Genomic DNA, 10,047 nt, shown 5'->3' with positions numbered 1-10,047 from the left:
TTCACAACGCGGAACGCGCCCGTTATAACGCGTTTTCTGAGATTTACGGTACAAAAGACAGGTTCCATCAAATGACAGGAGGCTCCTGTATAACCGACGCATTTGTAATCATAACACGTGGTGTCGGCAGTGACAACTAAAGAAAATTAAATTCTGCCAAAGTTCCTCATTTGAATAAAATAACACAGGGAGATTGAGGTTTGAATAAGTCGAGTTGTTATCCGACTTAGTGATGAAAATGCAGATAATATAACACAAATTAACTTAACCTTAAGACCAAGAGAGATGCCACATTGAGACTCAAAGGTTTTTTTGTATCAAGAATCCTCAACAACAAATGCTCAAGACCCATCAAGCGTCTCAAACCAGCACAAGCGGCAAGGCAACCAAGCAACCAAGCAACCAATTAACCAACCAAGCAACCAACCAAGCAAGCAAGCAACCAACCAACCAAGCAACCAACCAACCAACTAACCAACCAACCAAGCAACCAACCAACCAAGCAAGCAACCAACCAACCAAGCAACCAACCAACCAACCTAGCAAGCAACCAACCAAGCAACCAAGCAAGCAACCAACCAACCAAGCAAGCAACCAACCAACCAACCAAGCAACCAAGCAACCAACGTAGCAAGCAACCAACCAACCAAGCAAGCAACCAACCAACCAAGCAAGCAACCAACCTAGCAAGCAACCAACCAAGCAACCAAGCAACCAACCAACCTAGCAAGCAACCAAGCAAGCAACCAACCAGGCAAGCAACCAACCTAGCAAGCAACCAAGCAAGCAACCAACCAGGCAAGCAACCAACCTAGCAAGCAACCAACCAAGCAAGCAACCAAGCAACCAACCAAGCAACCAACCTAGCAAGCAACCAACCAAGCAAGCAAGCAACCAAGCAACCAACCTAGCAAGCAACCAATCAAGCAACCAACCAAGCAACCAACCAACCTAGCAAGCAACCAACCAAGCAAGCAAGCAACCAACCAACCAAGCAACCAACCAACCTAGCAAGCAACCAAGCAAGCAACCAACCTAGCAACCAATCAAGCAACCAACCAAGCAACCAAGCAACCAACCAACCAAGCAACCAACCAACCAAGCAAGCCAACCCTCCCTTCTATCGCGTCTCGCACAGGAGGGGCGGTGGGGCAGGAACTCTCTCGCGTGTCTGCGCCGTTTCCGGGAGGCGAAGCGGCGTCGCGAGAGAGCTGCGTGGTCGACCCACAGAGTGAGTCTCGTGATGGCGGGTGACAGCTCGGAAGGGGTGACACAGTCGTCAAAGTTACAAAACGGCATTTGACACTTGGGGGGGGGGGGGGGTGGGGGGTTGTGGGAAGGGGTGGGGGGGGGGTGAACACGACAACTCGATACCAGGTCTCCGCCACACGGAGGGAGAAGCATCTCGCGCGGCGAGACGAATGCAAGGAGGCATTCGCGGCTCGTTGACTCGCATCGGTGCAGAGGGGAGCGGGTGGAGAGAGAGAGAGAGGAGGAGGAGGCGTGCAGAGTGAACGGGAGCCGTGATTGAGAGTCGGCTTTGTTTCGCGTGTGCGTTTTGCGTGGGGTGAACTTCTTTCGCGCCGTACGTAGCGAACCGTGCGAATCGGAGGTGCGGGGTGCATGGCAACAAACGAAGCATAAAAAGCAGTTCTAAAGAAATGTGTTCTCAGTGTAGTATAGTGGTGTAGTGTATTATATAGTAGTGTAGTATAAAGTAGCGTGTAATGTAGTGGGTCGTAGTGTAGTGTATAGTGTTCTGTATAGTAGTGTAGTGTATAGTAGTTTGTATATATGTTGAACTGATTTTGCACGGTACGGAACCAACCATGCTAATCGGAGGTGCGGTTGTGGTGTAACGATTTCAACTCGCATTAACTCGGGATCATAGTGCAGTGTCCTAACCGTTGCGCCACCGCTCCCCACTACTCCCTACACCTGCCCGATGCGGAATCCCTTTGGTGTCACGTCCACCTCTGCGGATGCCGTGGCTTCCACGACGAGCGTTCAATGGCATCACTTCTGAGTGACCTTGCGAACCTTCTGCTAAATATCACTACTGTGCTCGTGCTGTGGACGAACCCATCTACGCCATAGGAACGTGGAGAGGCGGGGGGGGCGGGGACATCCAGCACTCGCACATCCGTTTAGCACGCTTGGCTACGTACGGTGCGAAGGAAGTTCAACATACAAACATACATACAGAGGGATGCCTGCATACAAAGCATGAACGCTGCAAACAAAGTCCTTCGCACTGGGGAAGCCAGAGACGTTTTGACTTTGGATAATCATCACAATTTTAAAGGAACCACCAACCACCACCAACAAAAAAAATCAAATAACGAGCGGCATCCGAACGGCACAATCTCGTGTGCTGCATCTCGTGTGCATCACGCCCGCGCAAAGCTCCCTGGGAACAGAATGTATGAGGTCATTTGCCATCGTTACGTTCGTTGTCAGCCGTGGGTGTTTCCGTTTCGCGAGCACGCAACGAGGTGATTCGGGGGGGCGGGGTGGGGGTCCACGGTGACTTTCCACGTTTATTATTTATCGACATTAAAAGGGAACGAATAGCACCTGCAGGTAGTAATCCTGGCTTCAGGTCGCTAATCACGCAAAACTAGCATCACCTTCACGCAGTCATTCTCCGTCCACTGCTGGACAAAGGCATGCCCCCACCGCTAAGCCGCGATCTACGTCCCTCACCGCTGATCCCCACTGCTCCATCTCCAGCAGCTGACGTCCCTGTGGGGCGCATTTCCTCTTTTGGCTACCGCTCCATCGACAGTCCCTCTCGCCCCTTCCACCATCATCGTCCCCCTTCGTTCTCCGATCAACGCGCTCTTCTTTCTGCTCTCGCTGCACTTCCCCGCGTGAAGTTGCCCATGCTTCTCTTGTGTACCTTTTGTTCAGCTTTTGCTCCATCCTCTGCGTCAAGAAGTACCGATGTCCGTGAGCCGATGAACGCGCTATTACCACAGTGCGCTTCTCGTCAGGAACGTTCTCTCCTTCAGCGGCCGATCAATCATCGGTCTCGTCCAGACAACAATCGTCGTCTCGTGCGGCTGTTGAAACTAAAACTTCACCACTCTGGTCAGTATGAGTTTGTGAAGAGGAGGGAGGGGGGGTCAGATCTAACTCACCACTGGCATGAGTCGCCGCCAGGAATCTTGCTCGAGTCACTGGGTTAATAGTACAGTGCGCAGGCTTCTTTAATTGCCCAATAACTTTCTTATTTTAAAAATCTAGATTGTAAAAAATTTGAACTTTTTTTTACTTTACCAGTTAAGGTCAACTGAGCTATCTATGTAGCTCTTTTTCATAAGCGACATGGCCACAAATGATAGCTCAACGAAGTGGCTTATCACGTGGAAATGTATAGCAGCCAAATACTTTAAACGTATGTTTCTAAATGTGGAGGGGAAAACCCGGAGGACCCGGAGAAAAATCCACGCGACCACGGGGAGAGAGACACGCAGACTCCAAATATACAGCAGCAGGCGTCAGGGTCGGAATCGAACCCACGACTTCCTGTATACCGAGCGAGGTAGTTAACATTTCGCCACGGTTCCGTTCCAAACATGATAAACACAGAAGTTATCAAAGTAATAAAGTAAACTTGGAATATATCTTTACATACATGTATTTATTTATTTATTTCGAGGGTCATTCCTGCGATTCCAAGTGCTTTTTTTTTTCAACAGCCTCGAAAACGGAATGACAAACGACTTATCTCGCTTTCTCCAAACAAACACCTTAACGGGAGTGGGGTGGGGCGGTTGTTGTTTATTTGTTTGTTTATTTTTGTTTTCTTCCCGCCAGCGCGCCCGCTGTTAACTTCGTGACGTTCCATTTTGTTTCCCCCGACGGGCGCCCTCCCTGATGGAGAGTTGGGGCCGCGTGGGTGCCCCCGTGGCCAAGAATCGCAATCACGGGCGTCACACCCAGATGGCCCGCTCGGCTCGCCCTTTGCTTTGTGTCACTCACTGGCGGGTGGAGGGGGGGGTGCAAGAGTAGATGGAAGTTAATAAATAAATCGGCAGACAACCCTGTATCGAGCAGCCCCCCCCCCCACCTCCGCGACGCTATTGTGTTCAAAGGTTGCTGCAGTTGTTACAGTAGTGCCCTGCTCCATTGTCTTCAAATGCCTGCACAGCGTTACGTTTGAAAGAAGTTGAAATCCGCACGGTGTGTTGTTGTTGTTGTTTTAGTTTATACAGCAAGGAGGGGTGGAGGGGAGATGCGCGTCCATCAGAGAGTCCGTCCGGTGTAGAGATGGAGCGATTAAATCGGCGCACGTGCACATACTAGATTTGATGGCTGCATTGATATCCCGCTCACGGCCAACGCCAGCGGCGATTATAATCGTCACTGGCGTTGGCCGTGAGCCATGGTCAAGAATAGTGAATAGTACATAGTGAATAGTGCAGTCAAGAGACGGAACGCATCCAAAAGGAAGGCGCCCCAAAGGAGATGGAGCATTGAAATCTGCTCTAACGCAGCTACTAGGTGGACTGTCACACCATCGTGAGCGGTGGCGCAACGGTTAGCGTGCTGTGCTACGAACCCGGCGACACGAGCCCGATTCCCGCTCGCGGCCAACACCAGGGCCGATTATCTGAACCGCTCGTGGTACTCCCCTACATCGACTCAGCCTCAAATGTGTACCTGGTGCGGTGTGTAAACATCAACGGCCTATGAAAGGCTACAGGGGGGACATTTGTCTTTATTGCATAGCACGACCGTTATGGATGGCGATGACTTTGTAAGACGCCTTGATCCAGCAGTGGGTAGATAATGGATGGTGATAACGACGAAGAAGCTTAAGCCTCGTGGAAATTAGTTTTATATAAAAAAGCCACTAAGACATTATGAACACAATGTTCCATTATCCAAGAAAAGCTCACTCAGACTGACAGTTTTCAGCAGGGGTCGTTGGAGACGGGACTAAGACTCCACGCCTATAGGTCAGACGCCTACTTGCTGTACTGCATCATTGGAAATGCATCGATTAGCACGGTTGGCTATGTAATGTGCGAAAGAAGTTCAACATACATCCAAACAACGACAAAGATCCCACCGTATAGCCTTAACAGACTGTTGGGGCAAGTGCTGTTCGCGAGCACCCAGGAAGGCCGGCAACGGCACACTAGGGGGCGAGTAGCCAACACCACGCCCGGCCGCCTTTGTCTCCCCAGTGGCGATGTTGGCACACCGTACCAGGTGCCTATTTGAGGCCGAGTCGACCTAGGGGAGGCCCGGGACCAGTTCACATAATCGTCACCGGTGTTGGGTGCGCATGAGCGAGAATTGAACCAGGGTCGCCAGGTTCGTAGCGCAGCGCGCTAACCACTACACTACCGCACCCCACAACATCCACACATCCACTATCTCCACAAACACAACTGCCCAGGTCCTCCGGTTTCCTCCCATAGCTAACGACGCACACCACACACACACACAGTACCCGGCATTGGCCAAAACCAGATCCCAATGCCGAGAAATTACCCGCGAAACGCCTCAATGCCGATCACACAGCAGCAACATCACCCTCTCCATTGCGAGTTAAAACTTGACAGGACCCTTCTGGGAAGAAACAAAAAAAACCCCTCTTGAGACTCGGCGAGCCTGTCCTGGGTAAACGCGCAGCAAACGAAATGCAAAGCGCAATGAGCGCACCCCTCTGCGTCCGCAGGTTGGGAATTCTCGCGTGCAAACGGCGATCTCGGCGTGATCCACCAACGTCTCGCTGATGAGTGTGCCGTGTTCGTAGGCGTGCAACTCCACGCCAGGTTGAAGGAGAACATCGCGAGGGGTGCTGGGTTGTGGGGAGGGGGGAAAGCATAAACTCGATAAGCCACAACATTGCATCGAGCACAACGTGGGCATTTATCGAGAGTGGACGGATTGAGTGGTGAAACAAGTTAAGTATTAAGTGTGCAGGCTACAATAGGGGGGGGGGCGGGGGAGGGGCGGTGGGGGCGGAGGGATGAGTTGATGGCCCCGGAGATCGATGATCGATGTTCGGTCGCCCGGGTTGATGACGGCATCAGTCGTGATTTCTCAACTTGACAGAGTGGGCCCCGCGTGACGCCTGCTGCCACCTTCAACTCTGATGATAACAAGAAAAGCGATTAAAAATGGATTGTAAAGTGTTTCAATGGAGCCATGCATGGGGTTCTCCTTAACGAAACACACACGCAATTATCTAAACGGCAGGTTCGGTCTGCGGTATCACCACCGCAAGGCAAAAAAATTGGCAACTTGACAACAAAAAAAGGTCCGGACAGAACCAAGCAGCCAACGTCACAGGCCGGGACGGAGTGCAGCCACCGTGGATTCTCAACTTCCAGCAGGGCGCCACCCTGAATAACACACGTGCCGAATTTAATATACGCTCGCTCACAGCAGGGCGCACTTGGCCAAACAATCTGTTAAAGGCTGTATGGGGGATCTTTGTCTTTGTGTGCGAGTCCAGCCACAGCAGGTTACCATCGTCTAGCTGTAACAACAACAACGACGACCGCCATTCGCCACTAAGTGGCGGTGACGTCACGACGGCGCTTGTGCCAGGCTAGGTGCACTTCAAGGCCACGTGAAGTGTCGAGCTGGAAGGACCCCCCACACCGCGATGGCGACATCCACAGCCGCCCCGGGCACCGCCGCTCTCTGCTTCCGTGGTCACCTCCGCCTCACTTCTCGAATCTCTGCATTTTTTTCGATTCAGCAAAAATATGTTTTTAATTACAAATTACCAAATTTATATGTAAACTGTCCCTACCAGCAAGAGCAGACCAATGAGGGGTCGGTTCAAACCGCACATTTTTATCATTTATAATTTATGGGTTCATGTTACGTGAGCGCCATTTAGCAGCTGGGCACAAAGCAAGCGAAGCAAACTTTATCGTGGCTGTTGGAGTTGTTTTAGAAATAAACATCAGCACTTTTTTTCTCTCTCAAAGTTTTATTACGTAGTAATAATAACATATTATTCGAGGCTGCGTGAAGATGTACGGCCATGGATTATATTTTCATTAAAATATCCACTCGCTGCTCCGGTTAATTATGAATTTAATTGCAGTGCCGTTCATAAAGTGGTAGCAATGGTTGCAGCGATTCGGACACTCTCCGTTAAAAGATTGAGATCCGAGTGTGCCCGTGTGTGTGTGTACACGTGTTCCAGGCTATACGGGAGGAGGAGGGGATCTATGTGTCTGTGAATGTTTGCAGACTCTCCAGGAGACTGCGTGTGGATTGTGCCACGAAGCAAGAATAACGCTGTGGGGGGGGGGGGGGGGGGTTAATGCAGTGACGAACCACAGTAATTATTAAAGTCTGCACATTTGCATGCCTCTCTTAAAAAGTCGAGCCACGAAAGCACAGCGGTGAACACAACATCAATCTGTGCACGCAAACAACCAATTGCAGGTGAACAACGCAATAAATGCATCAATCCACTGCTGGATGAACACCATCCCCCCCCCTCCCCCTAAGCCGATGAAACAAAATCGCTCCGTCTCCACGGATGAGACAACCCCACAGATGAATCCCATTCCTTCGCTGGCACAAGAACCTCGGAGGAATAATAGCGCAGGACTAGAGAGAAAGATTGGGACTGTGGTGACAGCCCATTTAAAAAACTACCACGATGAGTTTAAAACATGAAATACCGGCTGCAGTTAAATCCTCTTTAAATGCTGAAGTGTGTCTCTCCGTCTTACCGGGTGCTTAAGAGATACGTGGGGAACAGCTGGTGATGATACGTGAGTCTGGGTTTCGTCTCTTATTGACCTCAAAACTACCAAGTGAACAAAAACACTGAAATTAGACAGCCATCGAAGAGTTGTTCCAAGTAATCATGGTATCGCACAAAGCGTGTCTCTAATTTAAACTGGGTTTGCTTCTACTCCAATGACATTGCGACTGTGTGACGAGTAGCCATGGCATTAGACGAAAATATTTCAGTGCACCGTCGCGTGTTCAGGGAGCTGTCCAAGGTAGATGACATTCCAGATCTGATTCTACTACTGAAGTCCCAGAATTATTAATATACCTGATTCATAATGGTTACCTTAGGGTTAGATCGCGTGGGTATATTGTCAACTGGAGATGTGTTACCCTCCGCTACCCACCAAACAAATACATTCTCGAATGAAAACCAATTTCTTGAGAACTGCTTTTGGTGTTTAGTTTGTCCTCACCCCGCACCTCCGATGAGCACGGTTGGCTATGTACGGTGCGAAAGAAGGTCAACGTATACAACATAAATACAGGTTATCACATTGCCACATATGACAACTTGATTAGTTTTTTTGCTACGTGCACGATCCAACCGAAAAGAAACCAATAATGATGGACACTATTGGTCGTGACAGCCAACGTGTTGAATTTAATAGACCTCGTCGCTGACGAGCCTCCTGCTAGCGATATTCTTCACATGCCAATCAAAAGATTCACATTCTCGAGTCAGGAATAAGCGGAATGAAGTCACACGCGCCAAGTATTTCGTGATGGGATTTAATTATTTTTTTTGCGCAGGAATTTTGGTGACCGGACTGAGACTAATGACCGTCGACGCTCGGGTACTCCGTTTATGTGTTTGTTTGTTTGTGTTTGTTTGTTTGTGTGTTTGTTTGGAGTGTTCACAGCTGCTACACATTTACACGTGATAAGCCACTTTGTTAAGCTGTCCGTTGCGGCCAGGTCGCTTCTGTAAACGAAGTTCATATCTCAGTGGGCTTTACCGTGTAAGATTAAAACGTTTAGTTGCATTTGTATATTTGTAAGTGATTCCATGACCTTTCCTATATACTTTGCACTTCTATCGTGTGTTTGTACTGTTTGTTGTTGTTGTAACGTCCTGACCCGCCCCTACTGGGCATCTGTGAAAGAGAGCTTTATAGCTCATCGGATTCTTCCAGTATAAATACAGATTCTGATGATCGTGAGTGGCTGAAACCCGGATTATAATCCAGGATTTCTCAGGTGGCATTAGCCACCTGAGCCACCCAATTTCTCATCTTTGAGGGTTACTTTTAAAGCAATTCATTATTTTATATTTACAAACATTTTCGTGTGACTGTATATTAACGATAGTTCTTTCCCACAGCATTTCAACTACTAAACTTTTAAAATTGGCAATTTCCCCACGATGCTCCCTAACACATATAATATATCTCTTACGTGATATCTCATTTCGTAAAAAATATATCTCTTACATGAAAAACATTCACCTGTCTCTCCTTGTTTTGAATGAACTCACTCACTTCTTCTTGCTTGGGTCAACAGGAACGTTCATGCGTTTAATCCATCCGTACCTCATTTAAAATAGACTCGGTCGTGCACCGCCACTTTCTTAATCCATCGATCCACTGCTGGATGAGGGCTCTTCCCCGACCGACCCCCCCCCCACCACACCTCCCAACCGCGCCATGCGAGTTGTGGAACGTTATGTTGACCATACGTCATCGCGCTTGTCCGTGCGGGTTGGTGGAGGGGAGCATAGATATTGAAGCATAGTACGGTACAACAACAGGTTTTACTTCACTGCCCTCTGCTGAACAGCAGTAGCACCACAGCAGCCTGTAGGAGCTGTTATGAACGGTAGTGGTCGCCCATCCAAGCACTGTTCAAGCCCAAAACTGCTTAGCTTGAGATCTCATGAAAAACTATTTTTCAAGAAATTGTCATTGTATTTGAAACTTTTGTATATATATAATTCATACATAGATTCATGTGTTTGAATAGTTTCTTGATTGACTGACGGTTATACTATTAGCACGAAGACACAAGCAGAGGCATGCATACACACACACACAATCACATCCACGGGTAGGAATTTAAAGCGTCTATTTTAAAAACCATTCGTGTAACTCGCGTAATTAGGTACTAAATTCCCAAGGGTGATATGTGGGTTTTTTAACGTATGAATTATTGATGTATTAATAGGGTCCATAAATTCAAACATCCATCACTTAATAACGGTGTTGAAGACTCCTCAGCATCACAGGCGAACTTAGTTACAGCTCACTTCAGCACGCGCGCGAT

General features: G+C 48.8%; 1 long non-coding RNA gene across 2 annotated transcripts; it reads left to right on the top strand.

The window, feature by feature from the left end:
* The first annotated feature begins 1,365 nt into the window (after positions 1–1,365).
* Positions 1,366–7,053, top strand: LOC142929778 (uncharacterized). Of its 2 annotated transcripts, none has more exons than XR_012945937.1 (3): positions 1,366–2,495; positions 2,914–3,093; positions 6,479–7,053. It is a non-coding gene; the product is annotated as an uncharacterized LOC142929778 (long non-coding RNA). The 2 variants fall into 2 exon arrangements; XR_012945936.1 differs by lacking the exon at positions 1,366–2,495 and adding an exon at positions 2,520–2,583.
* The last annotated feature ends 2,994 nt before the right edge of the window (positions 7,054–10,047 follow it).

This window comes from Petromyzon marinus, chromosome 34, assembly GCF_048934315.1.
Source record: "Petromyzon marinus isolate PM22_M1 ecotype Great Lakes invasive population chromosome 34, UKy_Petmar_22M1.pri1.0, whole genome shotgun sequence".
NCBI lineage: Eukaryota > Metazoa > Chordata > Hyperoartia > Petromyzontiformes > Petromyzontidae > Petromyzon > Petromyzon marinus.
The sequence above is the reverse complement of the archived record's forward strand: the minus strand, read 5'-3'. Positions and strand labels throughout refer to the sequence as shown.